The following is a 24,870-nucleotide window of genomic DNA, read 5'->3' as shown; positions in this document are numbered from 1 at the left end:
GCGCTGACAGGAGTTTTCAACGCATGTGTGGATACACGGAACTGTGGGACGATACGCTCGTTACGCCATCTCTTGTCCAGGCGCACAAATTAAATTCCTAGACCAAATACATAATACAGTACAGGTATTAGAGGCATTTACTTTATACAGAATTCGGTAGATACTAGAGGTATTGACTTTATATACATAATTCAGAAGAGATATGAAATGAATGACTAATTACAGAATTCAGTAGATACTATAGGTATTGACTTTATATACATAATTCAGAAGAGATATTAAATGAATGACTAATTACAGAATTCAGTAGATACTATAGGTATTGACTTTATATACATAATTCAGAAGAGATATTAAATGAATGACTAATTACAGAATTCAGTAGATACTATAGGTATTGACTTTATATACATAATTCAGAAGAGATATTAAATGAATGACTAATTACAGAATTCAATAGATACTATAGGTATTGACTTTATATACATAATTCAGAAGAGATATTAAATGAATGACTAATTACAGAATTCAGTAGATACTAGAGGTATTGAGTTTATATACATAATTCAGAAGAGATATTGGATGGAAAGACTTTATACACTCCAATGAGAACCGGGGGGGGGGGGGGGGGGGGCTGTATGCATAATTCAGTAGATTGGATGGAATGATTTTATGTGCATAATTCAGTAGAGATATTGGATGGAATGACTTTCTATACATAATTCAGAAGTGATATTAGAGAGGGAGACTTTATATACATAATACAGTACAGGTATTAGAGGCATTTACTTTATACAGAATTCGGTAGATACTAGAGGTATTGACTTTATATACATAATTCAGAAGAGATATTGGATGGAAAGGCTTTATACACTCCACTGAGAACAGGGTAGAACTTTGTATGCATAATTCAATAGAGGCATTGATTTTATACACATCATTGAGAAGTGACTTTGTACACTTAATTCAGAAGAGATATTAAATGAACTGACTTTATATATATATATAATTCAGTAATGATATTGGATGGATTGACTTTGTACTCTCCATTGAGAACATGGAGGAACTTTGTAAGGAACTTTGTATGCAAAATTCAATAAAAGCTTTGATTTTATTTTCCTGTAGTTTACGGTTATTACAAGCATAAGAAAACAGTTTTTTCTTTGTGACGTTTCAGGAGAACACACGCTCCTTTCATCAGACATTTATTTTCATTTTGACTAAAGATACAGTTATAACAATGGTTAGTAATTTTTAAACAAAAAGAATCTGTTATATAATGGATGTTGTCAATGTTACATTGTTGTAATATAGCAACTTAACTGTGAAAAAAGCAGTCTATTTTATTTTTATTTTAGATTTTTTTTTTTTTTTTTTTTTTTTTAAAAAAATTATGAATCCCAAATATCATCAGGTAATTCAAATTCATCATTGTTTTCACAAAGTCTCTTGATGTTTTCTGTTACATTAAATTTTAAAGATGGTGGCTTACTCCATTTGTGAAAAAGAAAACTCCACACTGGATCTATGTTACCATTTTCATTATTTAATTTATTCCAGTGTTCTTCTGCAATGAACGAGGCTTCCCAGACATTCAACTCTGTGTTTCCCGTTAATCTTTTTAAAACCCTTCTCTTTTTAATCAAATGCTTCTCTTCGATGATATGAGTTGACAAACCTGTTCTTGGGTTTAGATTTATAATGTCCAAATCATGTTCGTGCCATCTTATTGCCATTTTCCTTGCTGTTTGTCCCACATAATCTTTTGAACATGAACAACTTATATTATATATTCCTGTGGTTTCCACATCTGGTAGCGAGTTTCTCATTTTGAATTCATTAAATGTACATTCCAAACTTCTTGGTGATTTAAAAACAATTTTGAAATTAAAACTTCTAAAAATTTTTGCAATTTTATGTGAGAATCCCTTGTGGAATGGAATGCACACAAATTTCTTTTCAACAGATTTTTCATCTTTGTCTGTATTTCTCTTTTCCTTTAGTTTTCTTGCAACTTGTTTTTTGATTTGGTTTATTCTGTTAGTGTGAAAGCCATTTTCTTTTGCTATATTAAAGAGCCTTTCTTCTTCATTTTTGATATCCTCATTATTAGAACATAGTCTTTGTGCTCTCAGGAAAAAATTTAAAAATATGTTATCCATTGTTATACGCGAATGTTCTGATTTGGCATGGATGTATTTTTCCCCCGCTAATTTTTTTCTATGGACTGATGTTTGAATTGTTGAGTCAGTTGTCTTAATTTGCAGATCAAGGAAAGAAATTACATTGTTATTCATGGGTTCGCAAGTGAATTTTATGCGACGATGTGATTCATTTAACGATTTAAATACGTCCATGATGGTGTTCTCATTTTTAGCAATAATTAGCACATCATCTACATATCTGATGTAGAGTTTGATATCCGCACCTATCGCATTAACAATTGGAGATTCTATGTAATGAAGGAAAATGCTGGAGATGATTCCGGATACTGGGTTTCCCATTGATAGACCATTATTTTGCTGATAGATTTTGCCATCAAATATAAAGTAATTGTAATTTGCACATACAGTAAACCATCGAACCATTTCCCATGATTCTACTGGGTTAACCTTCATCTCAATAAGCCATCTGTGTAATGCATCTGTAAAAAAAAAAAAAAATCTAACATAAAAATAAAATAGACTGCTTTTTTCACAGTTAAGTTGCTATATTACAACAATGTAACATTGACAACATCCATTATACATTGACAACATCCATTATATAACAGATTCTTTTTGTTTAAAAATTACTAACCATTGTTATAACTGTATCTTTAGTCAAAATGAAAATAAATGTCTGATGAAAGGAGCGTGTGTTCTCCTGAAACGTCACAAAGAAAAAACTGTTTTCTTATGCTTGTAATAACCGTAAACTACAGGAAAATAATTCTATCATGCAAGCAATGCGTACATACAAGAAAAAGCTTTGCTTTTATACACACCATTCAGGAAAAGGAGGGACTTTATATGAATAATTCAGTAGAAATACTAGAGACGGAGACTTTGTACACACCATTGAATTAAATTAAGTACAGATATTAGAGACAGACTTTATATGAATAATTCAGTAGTGCTATTGGAGGCAGTGGCTTTATGTATTTTTTTAGCCAATTTTGTAATTCGACCTGCAAGATTTGAAATGAAGTCACCCAACTGTATTTTCAGATGACTTAATATTGAAAAGTGATGAATGGGCTCTGTTATACGTATGTAGTAAAAATGTTCTTAATATGTAAATACATATTTAGTTATTTTCACCAAAATATGGACTTAAAATCGTAAAAATGTACCTTTTCAATAATGACACTACACGAGATACATAAAATACAGTATGATTACATTGACATTAATTGTAACGCAATACATAATGTGTTTTTAACTAGTGTGGTTAGCCATGGGCTGTTTGACTTGAGCAAAATAATGTTTGTAAAAACAAGGAGTCCTCCTCTGTGTGTTCTAAGGTGTGCTTTTGGCTCCAACTGCAAAACAGCTTGTGTATAGAATTGGTGGCAACCCACTGTTGTGAGGAAATTGGGGAGCTATGAGTGAGTAGTGTAATCCAGTCTCTGAAACCTCCTACAAGGGCTGGGGGTTCAACATGCTGGCCCCAAGTCACCCCATTACCGGTCGAAGATCTCCACACATCTATACGGCGTACACTTTTAGAAGGAACATGAGTTCGGCCATTACCCAGTCAGTGCTACTTCGCTGTTGCCAAACTAACTGCTAGCGCAAGGTAAGGACAGAAGATTCGCTTCGCGATGTGTCCATTATTTTGATAATGGATGGACAGTATATATGAGTACAGTGAAATAATATAGTGAATATTTCTACACAGGATTATAATATCATATCACTGTAGCATATACGAGAAACCCATACCTGAAAGAAGCTTGAAGGTATTTATTGTAAAGGAACTGCCAGGTCATCATCACCGCTCTCGTCGTCTTCCTCGATCTCCGTGTCACTGATTTCACTCATTTCCGAGTCACTCTCCTGAAGGTTAATGATTAGATTTTACACCCTTGGTGCCTGTACTATTGGTGCTAGGTTTCGAGAGTGACATTATTTAAAATAAAAAGAACACACACTATTGCACGAAAGGGCTGTATTTAATATTTTCACAAACTGTTCTTCGTGGCGCACGAGTGAACGATACGCGAATAATTTACACCAGCCTTGCTACGAAAACGCTGAACCCAGACTTTCAATGTTCGAGAACGCCCAGAACAATGAAGGGTCATTGTTTATATCGAGACGAATTTAACACCCACAGTTTTCCCTAGACACAACAACTCAGCTGCGTCAACACGGTGGCAACGAAAAAACAGACGGAAGGAAATGAAAGATGTTTCCCTTGTTTCTTCAAGAAACGATAACTCCGGCTGTAGGCGATGGAAATTCATGGCACTTGGACAGTCAGGTTCAAAATGTATTTCTCCATCTTATGATGAACCTTAAAGTGGTGAGTTTTATGAAAACTTCTTGCGCGCAAGAAAAATACAGAACACTGCTTTTATCTTCTGCACCGCAGTCTCCTAACTGTACAACGTTGCACTCCTGCCATTGGCTGATTGCCACGCACACCCTCTGCGTGGCCTCACCCGATATCGCTTCTAAAAGCGTGCGTCGTTATAGGTAGCATTGCAGGAGGGAGATAGGCCAAGGCTCTTCCAGGGCTGTTGAGCCATGGGTGGTCGTTGTTACCAAGAGCCGATCCTTGATACCTCATTCTCTATTGTTGACAACAAAAACAGGAATTTGAAGCATTTTACAATAGCAAAGGGAAACAGTTGGGAGGTGTAAAATTGAGAAAAACCATTGGATTACACAAAACAATAAACTTGTAATTAACACAATTGTTTAAATTCGCTTCGGTATTGTCAGTTATTCGCAAGAATTTCACAGAACTCTTTTGGTCACACGGGGACATGTTACCATTGTGAGAATATGGAGTATATGTTCTGAAATATACATATTTCAGAACATTCCCCGATTATATGGAACAAATCACTCATACTCTTTACCTGGTTGAAAACTCTGTGATCTACATGTAATAATTGTTCATTACAGGTGTTGGATTGGATGCATGGAAAAGGAGTGGCAGATGGAAGCCTGGAGTCAAGTGCAGATGTTACATCCATGTCGTGTGATGCATCCTTTGGAAGAGAACTAAATCTGGTAAGTCATTTTTAATGTAGGTTTATTCCATTCATTTAAAATCAGGGCTGTGACAAAGCCAATACTGTATATAAAAGTCAGGTGGTGAGTGGGCTGATATTTTGTGCCATCAAAACCTTTTTGGAATACTCAGAACCACAAAATCATAATTTTTGTACGAAATCAATTTACTGCTCCAATTGTAGGAGTTTTTCAGTATTTTATGTCAAATTTAGAGACCTAATTATACAGGGTGTCATTTTAATGGCGCCCATGGATCACGGAAACGTATAAAGGACATCAAAACAAACAACTTTTCTCAGTAACATTTTTCTCGTTAGTTCATCGTTTCAGCGCTACAGTCGTTCAAAAAAGCCCATTTTGCCACCTGAATGCTGGCAACCAGACATAACATTTGATTGCATTTGTCACGTCATATCCCGTCGTGAAGGGGTGCGTTCCAGGGTTGCCAGGAACACACACATTCTGTGAAAAATGACATAGCCACATTATGTACCGTGAAACAAAACGAGAAAACACATTCTCTAACCTAACAGTTAGTAAACAAACGATACGAAAAATGGAAGAAAGAAAATAGAATTCATGTGGAAGTGGTCATACCGAATTTTGTCTCAGCGTACATGTCAAATAATTACAAAACTAGTTACCAAGTTTGCATCTACAATTTAGTCTATCCACTTCATCCTTCTGATACTAGTTGTCTGTGACACACTGAACAGATGACAAAATAGAAATGAAAGAACTCAAAATTCCAAAGGTAAGCAACACATAATACATATACGTATAATGTATATTCAGGGCATTATGAGACAAGTGACAATAAGTAGTAGTAATACAAGCTCTCCGGCGACTGTGTTTATCTATGCACTGGATACACATGTAACAGTTTGCAACTGTGAACAGGGCATTATATTCGCTACTGATTCATAATTAGATTGTTACTGTAGTTGTATGTGTTTTAGCCGTAATGTAACAACGTGAACCTCGGATACTTCCGTTATCAGCACAAAAGTACCACTAGCCCTCTTGACAAAAACCTGTAGATATCAACCTTGCAACGAGATTTGCAAATATTTGACATGTAGCTGGTCGTAAACAGCCACATGCAAGCTGTAAGTTCAATAAAATTTATTGTTGTTGATATTTGACATGTAGGCTGAGACAAAATGCGATATTGATACTTAATTTTGAATAGGTATGTCTTTACCATTTCTCATATCGTTGGTTCACTTCCCCCTTCCCCTGAGATGACTACAGATCTTCTGGGTGGTAGGCTATGATGTTCAGTCTACTGGACGCGTTTCTCGCTTCGTTTTACAGCTAATAATGTGGTTGGTAGTTTGTAATTTTTCCCAAAATTTGTGTGTTCCTTGCAACCCTTCCGTGAGCTGTTTCGCAGAAGGGAATGAAGTCACAGATACGATCAAATGTTATGTTGGGTTGCCAGCATTCAGTCGGCAAAATGGCCTTTTTTGAAAGACTGTAGCGTCGAATCGACACACCAACGAGAAAAATGTTACTGAGAAAAGTTGTTTGTTTTGATGTCCTCTATACAAATCTGTGGTCTGTGGGCGCCATTAAAATGACACCCTGTATATTGAATTTGTCCATAAAATATGCAATTTAGCAAAGCTGCCAAAATGATCATTTCATTTGTGATCTACATTGCAGATGATTTTTCAAGTTCAGTACCCACATTAGTTGTATAGATCCACCACGTTTTATGAAACCTCGGAAAATATGTGAACTACAGGCTTCCCCGTAACTTAAACTAGCGCCACTGCTCCTGTGCCAGGGTTTCAGATGGGTTGGTGGATCTATAAATTTGCAACATTGGATAGATCAAAAAGTATGTTTATTGGGTTTCTTGCAAAATTATATTGTATATATAAAGAGAGAGGAAAATGAGAGGAAGAGGATAGAGACTTCCTCTCCTTTCCTCTTTTTTCGAGAGGGAGAGAGAGAGAGAAGAGAAAGGAGAAGGTGGGTGGAGGAGGGCAGGAAAAGAGATTCCTCTCTTTTTCAAAGAAAAGAAAGAAGGAAAAACAAAGGAATTCTTTTCTCCCTCTCTCTATTTTCAGGGAAGAGAGAGAGAAAGAAAAGTATCTCTTTCTCCTTTTTTCTCTTCTTCTCCGAAAGATTCCCTTCTCTTTTGGTAAAGAGAGGGCCTCCCTTCTTTTCTCTCTCCTCTCTTCTCTTTTTTTGAGGAAGAAGAAGGAAAAAGAAAAGGGGAAGGCTCGAGAGAGGGAGAGAAAAGAAGAGTTTTTCTTTCTTTCTTTTTCCTTTGGAAAGAAAGGTGGAAAGAAGAAAAGAAGGAAGGAATCTTTTCTTCCCAGAAGAAAGGGAAGAAAGAAGAAACAAAAGAGAGAAGACAGAGGAAGAGATCTTTCTCTTCATTTTCCACTTCTTTCTTACAGGGAGAAAGAAAAACAAGGAGAAAGATATCTCTCTTAAGAAAGAGAGAGTGGGAAAAGGTGCAGGAAGCAGAGAAGGAAAGAAAGAGAATATTCTTATTTCTTTTCTTCTTTTTTCTTCCAGGAAAAGAATAGAGAGGGAGAGACTCGCTCTCTCTCTCAGGAAAGACGGAATAAAAAGAAAGAACAAAAGAGAAGAAGAGAAAGGAAAATATCTCTCTTCTTTTTCCTTCCTTCTCTCTCTCCTTTTCTTTTTTTTGAAAGAAAAGATAAGGAGAATGAAAATGAGAAAGAGGAGACCATTCTTTCCTCCTTTCTCTCTTTCTTCTATCTCCCGCTCTCTGCTTTTTTTTACTATTCTTTCATTTCTCTCTCTTCTTCTTTTCTTGAGAGAGAGAGAGAGAGAAAAGGAAGAGGAGAGTCAAGGGGTGGTGGAGGAAACTCTACTCCCTCTCTCTCTCGCTAAGAATGAAAGAAGAGAGAAAGAAGCAGAAAAAGAGAGAGATGTTGTCTTTTTTCCTTCTCTTTCTGTATAGGAAGAAAGAAGGGAGAGAAAGAGAAGGAAAACAAGAGGGAGGGGAGAGAGAGTCTGACTCTCTTTCTCTCTCTTCTCTTCTGGAAAGAGAGTAAGAAGAAAGAAAGAGAGGCCCAGGAAGATTTTACCTTTTCCCTTTTCTTCTTTCTTTCTCTTCTCTAAAGAGGAAAGGAGAACTTCTCTCTCAGGAGAGAAAAAAAAGGAAACTGAAGAAAAGAGATGTGATAGAAACAGGTCTCTCATCTCTCAACAAGGAAAGAAGAAAAGAGAAAAAGAAAGAAATCTATCTCTCTTTTCTTCTTGGGTCGCGAAAGAGAAGGAAAAAGATAGAAGTATGAGACAGGAAAATAGCTATCCTTCTTCCCCCCTTTCCATCTCCTCCCCCTTCTTATCTCTTTCCGAGATCTCTTCGAGAGAGGGATATTCCTTCCTTCTCTCACTGTTCTTCTCTTTAATTGTGAATTTCTTTGTTCCAGGTATAGGAGATGCCAACATCTGAGGATTTTCAAGAAAGACTACTACTTCTCACCACTTAAATTGATGCCAGCAATGAAGAACTAAGGAAAGTTGTTATGGAACCTCTTTTACATTAGTCACATAGTAAAGTATGCATGCTCTTGTCAACTATATACTTTGAATTGAACAACTCAATTCCAAGTACATAATTTCCACTGGAATCAAAATTCAATACAAATCTTTTAAATGTTTTATTTTCATACCATACACTCTTTTTATTAACTTTAAAAACCAGGTTTTTTTTGACTTATGAAAACTTTTTCATCAACCCTACTATATACAATATTACATCCATTATAATTATTAATGACAGTTAGGTAGACAAGAATTAATACACACAGGTAATATAGACAATTGGGTAGACATATACGGGCATGAAAACACACATACAATTTTTCATTCATTATGTGCTAAAATAAAAAATACATTACCACCTAATATAATTCCTAATTTAAATACAGTAAGTAAATTGACTTGCTTATCTGTTTTCACATTTCATCCACCAAATCTTTGTGCTTTGCCTTCTTACATTCAATGTAATGCATCTCTCAATTGTACTTCTCACTTTCAAAGCAGTCTGCTCTCCTGCTCACTAACAATGGCTTCAAATTCATGACCTAGAAATAAAACCTTAATTTATACTCTATCAAACAGAAAAAAGCAAATGTAGTACTTCTACTTCAAACACTTTTCTATACAAGCAACATTCTTTTCTTTTTACATTCTCGCTAATTATGCTTTCAAATTACGCTAATAGTGCCAAACTAAAAAAACAGTTTTCTGGTTCCATCAGGTTTATCATTCATCAACTTCCTAGCCCTACTAATGGCACTATTTATTTCATATATCATTTCTACAACAAAACCACTTCGTAATTTTAAACATCTTTGTTATATTACAAATTTTTATTCTTAAAAATTCACTCAACATTTAATTTCATTTTCCAGCAATTATTTACATTACCATTAATAATTCTCAGAAGCAAATCTGGAACTGACCTAGATCATATCCAGAGAGAATCTCATCTTCATTCAATGCCAGGAAACTTTCAAGAATTAAATCTTTCATTTTGTCTTATAAATTTTCACATCAAAGTTGATTGGACAACCAAATGAAGATATGTATGCGACATGATGATTATTGATTTGGTATAGTTTATTTTACTTCGCTTTTAAGCCACTTTTGGCAAATCACGAACATGAAGATAATGAAATTGATTAACCTTTACACAGCAGAGCCTGATCCAAGGGTAAACTCATTGGAGACAGAGCCTTTTCAAACTTACCATGAAGTACAAAAAAAAATTCGTAGCTCAAGAACTAATTGTTGTAGAGATTGAATTGATTTTGTTTTCTCTTTAAAGATGGGCTTTTAGTAGAGGTAAAATTTATAATTAATGTTAAAGGAAGAGGAGGAAGCATTAATTTTTTTTTTAAATTGCATGCCCAAATAGACATAAGTGAATGTAGCAGTGGTATAGTGGAACCACAAGCAAAAAAACCTGCACAGAACCACATCATGCCAGCGGGTGTGGGAGAGGGCAGGGGGAAGGAACATTCAGTACAGCCCACGTTAGTGTTGCCAGGCCTATTGATTTCTCAGGAGAATTCCTTAATAAACTATTGCTATGGAACCTCCAACGGCCTGCTCAAAAATATGTTTCTTGCTCATCTTATTTGAACATGGAGGGGAGAGGTAGAGTCGAACTCCACTCAGCCGTGAAAAGTGTTGTTTGAACTGTGATATTATGCCAAATGCTACTCAATTGTGCTAGGACATAATTATTATTTTTTACTACATTACTATTTTTAGATGGCTGTATTTTATCCCACCCCAGGATGCGTACCAACCCCTAATGATACCTGTACACCAAACACCAGCAGAAGGCAAATTAATTTTTTATTGTTAGCATTCGACTTAAAAGATTGTGGAAAATCGCCGACAACGAACACAACTTTCTACGATTTACTGTCATAAATATTCTTTGCGAAAATAGAGGCATGGCAGACCGCTTGTGTCTGTGCTGAGAAAGGGCAAACTTGAGGGTGCTTTCCATGCACCCTCTTAGATTTTACCACTGGAAGATACGAAAGAGATGAAAGAAAATGTTCGGGTCCCTCAGACGGTTTACTTTCTTTTGTTTGAAACACGTCCACTCCTAAAATGGAGATGTTCGGTTTCTTTTTGCCAAACACAGGGTGCTGGGTTTAGCACCATTGTTACAAAAGTATCTGTGACGTTTACACCGTAAATAATGCGCGCCACTGCAGCAGGGGGCTTTCATTGTGACCCTTTGCTTGGCGACTCCAGGTTATTCCACAACCTATCTCGTTCCCTTCTCTTCTGGAAAATGAATGTTGACATAAAAGTACCTATTATTTCAGAGATATGAGTTGATTTCAGTCACAGTAATTTTCATCCATTATTATAATAGGAACGTGATAATTTCAAACTCAAGTGGTGTTTCCTGAGAGGGCAACGCTATTACAGGTTAATATGCCTCGTTTACCCGCCTGATAAAAAAAATACATTGTTTCCCCTTTGCTGGAAAAAATCTGCGGACGTTCCCTTGTCCCCCAGTGGGCACGCCTATGTCGCCTCACCCCAAAAAACGTCGTTCATCCGCTACTATTAGATCATTGGATTTTGTAGCAGATCTTCTGGTTTCCCAAGGACCAATCTCCCGATTTTTTCAAGTCTGACCTGGCAACACTGTCCCGAGCACTGACAATGGCAGGGAAGATGCGCAAATGCTTTTGACGGAAGGTTTTTTCCTTGTGGTCGAACTATACATTCCCACAACCACACAAGTTTCGTTGAAAATAGACATACTTTTTGGATAAAAAATAACAACAATGTATAAGAGGGCCAGTGCTGTCAGCTTACAGAACAAAATCTGGAATTTCCTTGTAACATCAGTTCTATGGATGCTGGATGGACCAAATTTGGAGGGACAACAAAAACAACGGAAAGTATGGGTCTTTCTTAAAAATGCAGTGGTTTAAGAGTTTGTGATTTTTTATAAATATATCCCATAATTTACAAGGAAAACAAAGGATATTTTGAATCTTCGCTTGTTAACAACAACAACAAGTATTCAAGTATGTCTAACCTTCATGTGTAGACTAACGAACATAAAATACAGTACTGAAATATTGTGTGTAGTTTTCAAGAGCAGCACTTTAATTGCTGCTGTGTGATGCTGATCGAAATATCAACCGTCCACGCTCAATGGAAATTCCGCATGGTCGAAATATTGACTATCCGTCCCATAAAGGTTAAGGAATATTCACAAATAATATTCCAAGTTGAGTTAATCAGTTCACCACGGAGGTCGGCTAGGTTACAAGATGATATAACCACACTTACCAACTCTTGAAAGAAATGAGTCTTCTGCAGGGTGAGATGATTCCAATCCAACTTCCACAGCTCGACTGAAGAACTACATCCGAAGCTTGAGTCACATGTCCATCTAGTGGTTAAGGCAGCAATTTCTGAAACAAAGAAATTAAATCTATTGATGACATCGTAATACAAGTAACATCAAATTGTGGATTTGTACAGTTATTATGAAACAAAATTACGAAACGCTAAGAACACAAGTATAATTTATTTAAAGCTTAAGAATATGAAGTACAATTTTGCCTAAGCCATGTGGCCACTCTAGGACCATGATAAAATTCAAGTACAATTCCCGGTTTTCAAGGTGAAATTTCCAAAAATTCAAGGGTACAAGCAGATGTTTTGTCTATTTTCTATTCTATTTCTATTTGTTTATTTACGTATTACCGCCTCAACACCACACCAATATATTAACAATGTAAAGACCTGTGAGATTCCAATGGACCCAAAAATTCTAATTCTGTATATATATATTTAATTTAAGGTGCAGATTTTACATTTGCCATTTCACTTACTCAGACTAGAAATACATATACAAGCACAAGTCACAAATGTTACGGGATATAGTAATGAACAAAAATTGTTAGAATTTCAAATTTACCTAATCAACTTACCTAGCAATAATCTTCAGTCTGTCAGACAGAACGGTCTGCAAAGGACACAAACAAAGCAAACGAACTGAGAGAATTTTGTTTCATTTTCCATTCAGCTTTCTTTTCTTTTCCTTCCTTGATAAAAATAAAGGACCATAATTAGGCTTACCATACTTCCGGGATTAGCCCGCACAGTCCTGGTTTTTTAGAGCTGTCCGGGATTGCAAAATGTCAGAGGTTTTGAGAATCTGAACATGAAAATAGCTACCGGTATAGAATATTCACGACCAAAATTTATGACCGGCAAGGATTGATTAGATCGATTATACCTTTTCTGATTTACAAGAGAGTGCACAAGTTATTAATGCAATTGTAAAAGATGCCATAAATATTGATAACCTATTTGATGAACAAGGTAATTCAAAACCAAAAGGTAGGTTGTGGTTCAAGTTCTGAAAAAGTACCAGATGCTATTGAAGAGAAGTGGCAAGCAATTTTTAAGGTATTTCAAAAGACTGATATTTCACGTAACAACATTTCTAAAATGGTTGAGTTTGCTATGTCCTTGCCTGGAACATCTGCTCCAGTTGAGAGAGTATTTTCAGTCAAGGGGAATATTTGGTCTGCAGAAAGCAGTAGACTTCTAGTATCCACTGTTAAACATCTGCTGAAAGTTAAAATTAATTCACAACATTCATGTTGTGAATTTTATGCTGTTATTAAAACAAACAAGCCATTTCTAAAAATAGTCATGTCTAGAGCCTGGAAGATTGGCAAAATGCCTCTTTTTATCTACTGCATATATTGATAAAATTTTTCCGGATATACGTTTCTTATGTTGTTTCGAATGTTTTGGAAGCCTTTTCATTTGCCTATTTGGGACCCCACTGCCTATTTTTAATTATAATGCCTTTTTTTGCCTTTTTCAATGAAATTTGACATTTTTTAAAAAAAATGTGTATGTAAATTATTTTTCTCCCAAAAAACGTTGTTGGCATTTATTTTTCTTCCTTTTATTATGTGAATAATTTTCGCCTTATTTAAGTAATATTGAACTCACGCATGTTTCAACATTGCTGAAGGAGAAAAGTGTGAGAAAAAAGTATTTCATGCTGAGGCAGGATATTGCCTTTCGGTTAACATTTCTTGTGCATGATTGACTGCTGAAGTGGACAGGTTGATTTCGAACACAAAGAAAATATTTCTGAAATCTCCCTTTCGAACCCGAAAATTTCAGGAAGTTGCGATTGAGCTTAGTTTACCTCAGCAACCAGTCTTGACGAGATAGGGAACCTGGATATCAGCAGCTATATATTATGCTAACAACCTTCAAAAAATCAGTGAGGTGATCGATGCTTTTCCAGAAAATGAAGCGGCTTCAATTCGTGAAGTGAAAAAACTCCTGTGCTATTCAACTTTACTTTTGCACATTATGGTGCATTGCCAGAGACAATTACAATTATAGCATTCCATCCTCGAGGAATCTATGCAGCAGATGATGGAAGTGCCAGGAGAAAAGGGGTCAGCTGTTGCGGAAAAGTGCTAACGGGTAGTGAGTGCAAATGAGGACTTGAAACAATTGAAAACAATTTGTGATATTCTAAAAGGTGAAAATGCTGTTACCAAAATGAGTCCAGCTACATTAGCTTGTTATATGTATGCTCCAATAACTTCTGTCGAAGTAGAAAGATCATTTTCTATTATGAAAAACATTCTATCAATGAATGTTTAGAACTTAAAAAGCACCTTGTATTTATGTGCAATCAAGACGGAGAAAATTGAAATGCTCTTCCCAATTTAGATTTTAACATTTTGCCAGAAATTATACATAAAAGTAAGCGACTTCTAAATGTGCCTTTTTTCGGTTTATTTTGCCTTTTTTCATTTTTAGTGCCTATTTACCACATTGTAAATGCCTTTTTGCCTGCCTATTTTAACGAAAATAAATGCCTGAACTTCCGGGCTCTAGTCATGTCTAATTAAAAGTACAACTGAGTCAACTAACAGATAATGCTACCTAGAACAGAGAGGCTTCCTAAACATCAGAAAATGTATTATTCAATTAAACATTTGAAAATTAATTGATTGATTTTAGAAATTAATGTTAATATTTTTTTGTACAATTTATAGTTTAATGTTCCAATAAAATGTTAAGGCTTTTAAGTCATTTCAATTTATTCCTATAAAAAGAATCTGAAATTCAGCACTAACGAGTTGATTGTGAATATGTCGTGGGTTGGACCCAAAAAAATATAAACTTCAATGTCTTGAAAACTCCACTTGATTTTTTTAGAAACTCTTGTTTTTCAATTTAGTATTAATGTTTTAAAGCCATATCAAAAGTTCTTAGAATGTGTAAACATCATATTCTAGTATGAACATAATGTAATGATGTTGCAACAGATGCCTAGACTAAGGCTATCATAGTTTCAGAGCTTGAAATCAGGACTTTGCAGTTGTCTGTTTTACAACCTATCAACAAGTCTGCTTGCTGACTTTCGCAATTTAACAATGTTTAGAAATTAATGTACGGTTGGATAAACACAATTATCACATACTTTAAGAATTTAAAGATAGGTATGGATCACAGGAGGGAGGGAGAGAGGCATACTATGTCAAAAAACTAACATACCAAATGAAAGTTAAAGAATTGGGACACTTTCGCACACAAACTTCAGTTAGAAAAAAAAATAAGGACAGGAACTCAGAAGAAAGGACCATTCTGAATAAATCAGGATGTCTGATAGCCTTAACACTGGAGAGAGAAAAATGATACATAGCAGTAAGAATACTTGAATAAAATGTTCAACAGTTGAACATCAGCAACATCAATTAATAGTTACTTAGCACCTTTCTGAGAAAAATATGTTGAGGTGCAATATCATGATTCATGGATAACCAGTAAGTTTGATGCTGCCCCCTATTTTACAGTACAAAAATTAAAAAAAGTTCATAAGTTGGTAAAAGTAATATGGCTGCATCTACTTTCACCAATGATTCTTCACTGATAGGAAAACATTCATCAAGGGTATGCCAGTTGATGAACTGACTTCACTTGAAAGAAGCAAGGATTACTTTACACTTTCACGCATATTACAAAATCAAACTATAAGTAGCTTTACTTACATGTGGAATGTTATTCCTTATGCTTGCAGTCACTTCTACTGGAGTTCCTGTATTCCAAACAAACCAACATTGCTGCATAAATCCTATTCACAATTACATTCTTCCTTATGGCATTTCTGGATGTTTTGGGCTGACCTCGTAGATACTGTCACATGACCATGAAGCAATGAATGAAGCAATCTAAATATTACTTTAAAAAAATAGCTAAAACTTCCCACATTTCATGTTTTGTCTGAACTTGATACTAGAATTCCCATCCCAGTTATTTCAGTGCCCAGTCCAATTGTACATATGAATGCATCCTTTTTTCTTCCCTAAAATATGAAAATTACATCAATACTTTTACAGGGTACCTACCAAAATAACAAATCCAAAATTCTTGACTTTTCGTGACCTTTCTTTCCTTTTTCTTAACATTTATTCAATGACCCCCCCCCACCCACCCATCCACCACACAGCTAGTTAAGATCAAAACTGAGTAACACTTCCGTATGGTCCCAACGGATTTCTTGGTAAGTTTCCGATTGGAATTCTTCATTTTTACACAAGAAAGTATTTACTGGAATGAGTTTTTTTAGCATTTGGATACTTCGTGGAAGTATTTTCCGTCATCGCAGAATCTGCTGGAGCGGAAAATCATGTGTTTTTCACGAAAAATATCTCTCCGACGCACAATTGCCGTTTCTTGCTTGCTCAACGTGAACCGGATGTTCATGACGTAACCTCCTGTCAGTGTTTCCAATGATGAGGTTTTTTGCAAGAAGATGAAAAAATGAAATATACATTCCCGATATTACTACGACCCCAAATTTTAACTGTTTGCCTAACCTAACCGAACCTTACTGTGAATGGTTTGTGGGGCTATCCGGGAATGGTTCATGGGGCATTTTTCTTTTAAGAATGTTGGAAACACTGTATACCCACTGATCATTGACGTTACTGAAGCTGTACCTGCCATATTGTGTCTTACGCAAGAGAGAAAAGGACAAACAATAATTACTGTTATTGACATTATTTTGGTCAGAAAAGCTAAATCACACCTTAAAGAATCTTTCGCAATGCACAATAGGTAAGTATGACTGTAAAAAGTGACAAAATAAACGAGTGAGAGGTGTTTGGCCGATCGGAAACAGGTAATGATTTCTTCATTTTTACAGAAGAAACTACTTACGTGGATGAGTTTCTGTAGCATTTTGAAAGTTCGTGTAGGTATTTTCTTTCGTCGTGGAATGTATTTGACCGGAAATTCAAGTGTTTCTAAAAAAAAATATATCTCCGACGCACAATTGCTGTTGCTCTTATTTGCTTCCGTGAACTGGATGTTGCGATGATGTAACCCCCTGTCAGTGTTTCCAAACACACTGTTATTTTGCAAGAAGATGAAGAAACGAAATATATATTCCTGATATTACAAGGACCCAAAATTTTAACTATGTTTGCCTAACCTAATTTATCCTTACCATGAATGGTTTGTGAGGCATTTTTCAGTTACGAAGGTTGGAAACACTGCATACCCACTGATGATCCACTACGCTAGTCAAGCTGCGCCCGCCATATTGTGTGTTATGGAAGTGAAAAAAGGAAGAACAATAATTACTCGTAATGTGAAAAATTGAAATTATTTTCGTGAAAGAAGCCAAATCCCACCTTCAAGAACCTTTCGCAATGCAGAATATGTAAGTACGAATGTTAAAAACGACAAAATAAACAACTGAGAGGTGTTGGGACCATAGGGAAGTAATAATGAAAACTGAGTACATTAACAAGAGATTTAGACTTGCTTTAATTATTAATGCATGTAAAATTAATGCTCCAGACTTCATCCTGGATGGGGCATGGCTACATTACTTTAATATTTTTAGAAAACTTTACGCATACAAGAATTTAATTCTTAAGAAACAAAATGAAAACTCGTAACCACAACTCAATACAATTTCAGATTTCCAAATATTCAATATTATCAAATCCCAGTACTGGTATATAAAAATATAAATCCACTGTACAGTAAAAAAGATATAAAAAATTCGTAATAATAATTTCTCACCTTTTCTTGACTGGTATACACCCTGTATTACCACACTGAGCTATTTCCACTGGCATGGTTTTATTAAGTACTTATGCTGTGATATTTCACACTCTGTCAATGCTCCGTATGTTAAAATTACTCTCACCAATCACAGAGTACAGCATGGAAAAATAAAGATTACTTCTTACTTTGGTGTTACAGCCCTTGTAGTATAGGCTTAGTTTTCTCAATAGTGCCGAGTGCATTCCTTTCTGTCTTACGCCTTTCGTCAGGCAGTTTACCCACTGTACCCCCTTCAAGAATTACGTCAACTTTTTTTAATCGACAGATTTCAATGCTTTACGTAATGTAAAAGTGGTTCCAGCATTAGGAAAGCACAAATAACATTTGATCCCAAAGAATGGCCCATCTAAGTTAAAACCTGCAATTTCGGAGTACTTTCGCTGCTTTTTGTCAGTAAAAACTGTTTGTATCAGTAGCGGCTCGTGCCTAAAATAACAGGTGAAGAAGTGCATTTATAGGCAATGAAAAAACAAATAGTAAGTTGAACTGAATCATGCTTGACTCACCTCCTTTTTGTATATCAAATCTATCCTTCAGGGCTGCAAATCTATGGATAATGTCTTCATGGAAGGGGCGACGTTCAATAACTTCGTTCAAGAGCTCCTTTTGGATTGAAATGTTCGCCAAAGATGAAAGTCTGTTCTGTGATGTCGCGCTTCTTGAGTAGGTTTTTATTCTCTTGAGGCACGAGAAACTCTTTTCCACTGATGCACTGGTTGAAGGTATTGTTTCGACCGTACATTTAAAACCTTACTATTTTCTGGAAGGGCATCTGCTATGGTATTCCTGTTTCTTTTTCAAAAACTTTGAATTGTAACTTACACTTTAAATGTTCCACCGAATCATTGTGCTTATGCAGAGAGCACGTTATATTGACAAAATCGTTATACCCTTCTTTATTCCACACATTGTATTTGTTGCTAAACAGTAAACAAGGCCAGCAGAACAACGATTGCAAATATCGACTACTACACAACCAAGGAAAGTCGACAAACCAGGAACTTTTAAAGTTAATGTTGTACGATTTCCCTACCTTTTTGTTCTCTCGCTTAACTGATATTTGAAGAATGTCAGTGGGCCACCCACAATTTAAAATGTCTTTCTTGTCTTCATCCGTCCATCTGGAAAATGGTGTCTGTAACAAATTACACACTAAGTCATTTACTGGGTTCATTGTACAAACAACAGCTCAACACATAACACACGATAGGAAACGCAAAACACACACGCGGAACAAGATCTCGCGAAAACGCAACAATTTTGCCACAACCACTGGATGCAATGTTTTCTCTCGAGGAGAGAACTGCTGCACCTACAAGGCGACACCCGTTCAAGGCCAATGCTAGGTGACATCACCGTTGCCATAACAACCGGCTAAAGTCTTCCGCAACCTGGCGGGGCCTGCCCTTGGTTTCTTTATGGTACAACAAACTCTTCACATGCGTAGCGGAGAGTGGCGTATTATTTGAGTATTATCGTGTGTGTTCTGCTGGGAAATAGTCTAATTTTACAAACAAATGAAAAATGTTAATATTAATTTGAAAATTAGGTGAAAACATCTGCACTTGGCCAGCCGCCACTGGTTTGTATGTACACTAAAATAGCAAAAGAACATGCCAAAAATAACTATCAGTACCAAACCTAACTATGTAAAATTATGGCTACGTGACTATTTTCACCAGGTGGTGAGAATAGCATGTACGGCTATTTTCACCAGCAAAAGTAATTACCTGAATTATACCATGACATTGTATTTTATCTTATTTTATTATATTAATTGGCAGTATTGCTGAAATTACTGCTAAGAAGAAATTTTAAATTAAAAATGGGTGGGTCTACTGCTGTCACCAGGTAGTGAGAATAGCAGAAAGTGCTGAAGACTAGAAATTGCATGGTCAGGTGTTGGAAAGCATTTACAGAGGTAATTTTAATGCTAACAACCCTAAACCTGACCTACCTAACCTAACAATGAAATCATTTAGGAATGTAATACCCTTTCATACTTTTGTCATGTGACATATTAGCAGAACCAGTCCAGATCAGAACACCGTGCGGTATATTTCCAACTCCATGGTATGCAGAAAAAAAAGGAATTTTGTCCTGCACGAAAATGAATGCACACAGACGTTAAGCTCCATACACATCACAGTGATGGTGACTCTCCATACCACCATGAGAAACTTGAAACTTTTTGGCAGGTTGGAAAGTTTGTTATTTATATGAACATTTCTTGTTGTTCTTAGCATGCCGAGATGCGTTGTAAGCTAATAATTAGCTATATTATAAGGCATGATTTATGATGTCATGCACAAGGAATGCCTACACTGTTAGGTTAGGCTGGTTAGGTTTGGTTCTCTTAAGCATAAATATCACAGAAGTTTGCGAGTGGAAAGTGTGCTAGCAAACATCATGTTCTACGATACTTCAAATTTACGATTTCTTCAATAGTGAGCCTGCATGTACATTTGTGAGCTGCCAAGAACAAGAAATGTGTGAAGTGTAGCAGACGTTATTTTTTTAAAATTTACACCTTTTTCATGGTGATAGTAATTACGCATTATCCTTCGATATCCACAGTTATTTCTTTGTTTAAATCACTTTCAGGCACCTTAAAACATCGAAATGTGCAGATTGGAAAGAAAAAAGTTGGAAGTTTTGAGGGCACCAGCCCCCACAGCAACAACTAAAAAATACACACATATAGCAGGGCAGATCAGATTGTAGACGATGCAGAATGTCTACCAGTCAAGAAATTATTATGCATTTATAATTAAAGCAAAGTCTAAATCTCTTGTTAACGTACAGCTTCAGTTTTCATCTTTTTCATCATCAGGTGATGGGAAGTAGTACTAAACCTGACCTGCCTACCTAACAATGAAATCATTTAGGAACGTAATAATCCTTCATACTTAAGTAATATTGCATGTTAGCAGCACACCTTGCAGTATTTTAACAACTCCATAGTGCGAGGGGAGAAAAAAGGTACTATTCTACTGAACGAAAATAAATTCACACCGACGCAAGCTTCATAATTACACAATGACTACTAAAGCACGGACACATTCAAGTAGTAGGCCAGGTCAGATTGTAGATCATGATCATGAAGTGTTTAAAATCTGGTGAAAATAGCTCAAAAGCTAGCTCTGCCACCTGGTGAAGATAGTCACTCCGATATTATTATTATTACAGAGCAGTTAACCTATCTCACCTACATATTAACGTGGAAATTTATAACAAGACACATACGGAACCAGTGCAAAAACAGAATCTCTCGCAACACAGTGACAAATTACAATATCCAGTGAAAAAAGCACAAAATTAGATCACCACCACATAAAACAATTCAAGGTACTACTTTACTATACCGGAGACACCTATCAATGATTTATTTCACAATTTTTTACATTGCTAACGTACTATTCTGCATTGCGGAACATTTCTTTAGGTGAAATAATGAATTTCTAACGAAAATAATGTCTATTTCTTACATTAACGAGTACTTACTGTTGTTCGTTATATCCCACAAACCATCCACGGGTAGCCCCAAAAACCATTGACGTTAGCCCAAAAATTCACGATAGCCCCACAAACCATCACGGGACGAGGTATGCCTACTAGGTTAGGTAGGCCTGTTAGGCTAGGTTCCATTAGTACTCATTTCGTTCAATTTAGCATATACGGACAATACGAGAGCGTAATGTGCTCTCGTGCAGAAAGCAAATGGCGGCAGCAGCAATAGCGCGTCGGAAATAGATTTTCGTAGAAAACCACATGCATTCGCATTAAAATGAATCAAAACTACATTCCCGAACATCAACAACGCTACAGAAAATGATTTGCGTAAGTACTTTCTCCTGTAAATTTGAAGAAATCCGTCTCCGGTATAGTAAAGCGTTACCGTTTACAGATACATAAAAGAAAAGGTAAAAATCTGATATTCCCCGGACACCTATAACTTCTTCGTTTTGTCAATTTTTGACATTTGTACTTACCTATCTGCTTCGCGGAACATTCTTTAACGTGTATTCACGTTTTTTTGATCAAAGTAATTGCAATTTTTTTTTTTAAAAAATTGAGTGTTTCTGTAACTGAAGAACTTACGTTTCCGCAAATGGTTACTTACGTTTCCGCAAATGGTTCGTGGGGCAATGCGAGAATGGTGTGTGGGGCTACGCATATTTTTCTCGAAACCAATTTTTAACTATTGTAACCTATACCTGACCCTACCCACAGAGAAGATAATTTTATATATAAAATTATCTTCTCTGTGCCCTACCTAACCTAACCTTACCGGAAATCGTTCGTGGGGCTATGCGTCAATGGTTGAATTTCCGCTATGAAACATCCCCACATCAGTGTTGCCACATGAAGGGAAATTTCCCTTTTTGCAGGGAAATTCGGACCGAAATTTTAGCCAAAAGGGAAAAGGTAATTTCGATGAAAAATACTACAATTGCAGGGAAATTTTAAGGTCATCTGACTACATTATTACAGTTTATGTTAATTTCGAATTTCATATCCACATTTTTATGTTATTTATAAATACTTATTTTGCTCTTCCTACTTGTTTCTGCTCCTTTAAGTTTATTGTACGTTATTTTTATGCATCTTTGGATAAATAGTGACAATGAGGTCATGAGGATTAACGATTAAATGGATTCCTGACCAGGATTCAAACCTGGGACATCTGGTCAGAAAGTGATAAAACTGAAATGTGAAATTTCTTAAAAATATTTTTTATTCAAACGAATAACGAATTCAACGGAATACTTGACTACGTACTACTACTGCTGCTTCCACCACCACCCCAATAATACTGCGAATACCACTACTAATTATTATTATTATTATATAATTTGCTTAGGTGAAGGGAAAAATTGGTCCAAAAAGGGAAATTTTGCCCCTTGGAAAGGGAAATTGTGCCCTCATATTGTGGCAACACTGCCCCACATCACACAAAACACCTTCCAGATGTTAGACAATACTACATGAACTTATTACCGTAAGTAGTTTCTTCTGTAAAAATGAAGACATCTGTCCGGGGAATATCAGATTAGTACCAAAGAAAAGACCGAATAGTTCAAATTAAATTGTCTATGAAACTGAATCAATTGAAACTAAGCCAATTACTCACATATTATGCTTCATTTTCTCTCCTTCCCCATGAATTAGAGATGTGTCGTTCGTGAACGACCCGTTCGAAATGAACGAATCAGTCGCGTGAACGAAAAGATCCGGTTCAGTGTTTTCAAGCGAAGTCGTTCACGGATCCCAAGCGGGTCACTCCAAACACAAAGCCAGCCACAACCCTGCCTCCACTACTCTGGCGTTGAACATTGGTCGAAGTAGCCTTGGGCGAAATTAAAAGAAAGCAGACGGGAGCGTTTTTGGAGGGAAGTTGAAAGCCAGCAGAAGGTCGGAAAGGGGGGGGGGGGGTGAAAGGGAAGAGAAGCTAAATATCACAAGACCACTCTCTCGAGTCTGGACCTCGACCTTTAATTCAGTGATGCCAAAAGCAGGGAAATTTCCCTCGGCACAGGGAAATTTGAGGGTGAAAAGGGAAATTTAATGAAAAATACCTAAAAAACAGGGAAATTTAAACTCACATTTTCGTTTCATTCTTTTCAAAAGTTCGAAAATATTTTTTTTCAGCCTGTACTTTTTCCAAATGAATAGTTAGCAACAGTGACACTTTTCAGTAAGCTTTCTTTCTCCCTGTTATAGAGGACCTTGACCGGTCAGTCTTATATTTGTCGCATTTCCCAGAAAGGCCTCAAGGCACGAGCCGCGCTGCACCTGGAAAGAATTTGCGATGCGATTTTCAACTTCTTTCTTTGTTCCATCCATCATTTCAGAACGTGTCTTAGTGGCTGTGTGTGTGACTTTGTGTGTCCTGTGTCGATGCAGGGAGAATGGAAGAGGTGACTGATAGGAAGCTACCCGCAACTCCCAAAAAGGTTAGAAAACGTCGTGGGGATTTATCTGCGGATGAAAAGATATCTGGGAAACTTGTGAAAAAATTTCGTATTGAGTGGCAGGAAGACCCGCAGTTCAAAGGCTGGCTACAACCAGTTAAAGGTAACGAGTGTAAGTGTAGGTGCATAGCCTTATGATTTTTTATGATTTTCATAAATATTTAATAATAATAATAATAATAGAGTTTGTTCCTCAGTCAAAACAGGCGTCAAAAGAAAAATATTAACAGCAGGCCCCTAGCAAGCTTTGACAATGGGTTGGTTTCAAAGTCCGACAATCATTGCTCCGCAGAAGAATTTTTTTTGGTTTGGGGATATTTTCAATACATTAGTGTTTTATTTTAAAATTCAAATGTTTATTTTAGGATAATTATATTATGAAACTATGATCAGTTTCTAGTATTTTATTTAATGGGGCGTTTGAACCCACTAAACCCCCTTATATACGGTCCTGATTAACAGTTATAGTAATACAAAGATACAGCTTCAGATGCCTTTTGAAAATCGAGGGAAATTTAGGTCGAAAAAGGGAAATTTTACACTGGTAAAAGGGAAATCCTGCATTCGGAGATTGGCAACACTGCTTTAATTCCGCGCATCAACCAAACTCATTCACTGCGCAGTGCAGATCTTTCGTTCACGGATCCCAGATGTCTGGCAGACCCGTTTTCTTTCACGGCTAACTCGTTCAAAGCGACCGGGAGAAAATCTCGGGATCCGGATCCTTGGGTCTCGGCGTCGGCTCGCCCACCCTCCTTGTGGCATGCAGAAATCGGACAAAATAGCATGCAGCCAAAGGAAAGGAAGTTGACCACTAGCACGTAGTGACAGGCTGCCTGGCGTTGGGATGGTGGCGGTGCATTATGTGGAGACGCCCCGCTAGGCTAGCCTCAACTATCTCACAGATTTATTTTTGTTTCTTTGAAGTCCACTTTATGCACATTAAGACTAATCGGGATTGGACCTACAGTTAAACGTGGGATCCGAACCACTAT

General features: G+C 36.4%; 2 long non-coding RNA genes across 3 annotated transcripts in view; one reads left to right on the top strand and one right to left on the bottom strand.

The window, feature by feature from the left end:
• The window catches only part of LOC146004075 (uncharacterized), a 34,421-nt gene extending 25,585 nt beyond the window's left edge, over positions 1 to 8,836 (top strand). For both annotated transcript variants that reach the window (XR_014443890.1, XR_014443891.1), the window contains exons 4-5: positions 5,118 to 5,225; positions 8,651 to 8,836. This is a non-coding gene — a long non-coding RNA (uncharacterized LOC146004075). The remainder of the gene's footprint in view (positions 1 to 5,117; positions 5,226 to 8,650) is intronic.
• A 30-nt stretch (positions 8,837 to 8,866) lies between these two features.
• On the bottom strand, positions 8,867 to 23,292 carry LOC146004001 (uncharacterized). The gene is made up of 5 exons (XR_014443881.1): positions 23,035 to 23,292; positions 18,407 to 19,035; positions 15,812 to 15,956; positions 12,060 to 12,184; positions 8,867 to 9,307 (listed from the first exon to the last, which is right to left on the bottom strand). It is a non-coding gene; the product is annotated as an uncharacterized LOC146004001 (long non-coding RNA).
• Between the last annotated feature and the right edge of the window lie 1,578 nt (positions 23,293 to 24,870).

The sequence above is a fragment of the Lepisma saccharinum genome, chromosome 21 (assembly GCF_977018435.1).
Source record: "Lepisma saccharinum chromosome 21, izLepSacc3.1, whole genome shotgun sequence".
Taxonomy (NCBI): domain Eukaryota; kingdom Metazoa; phylum Arthropoda; class Insecta; order Zygentoma; family Lepismatidae; genus Lepisma; species Lepisma saccharinum.
The sequence above is the reverse complement of the archived record's forward strand: the minus strand, read 5'-3'. Positions and strand labels throughout refer to the sequence as shown.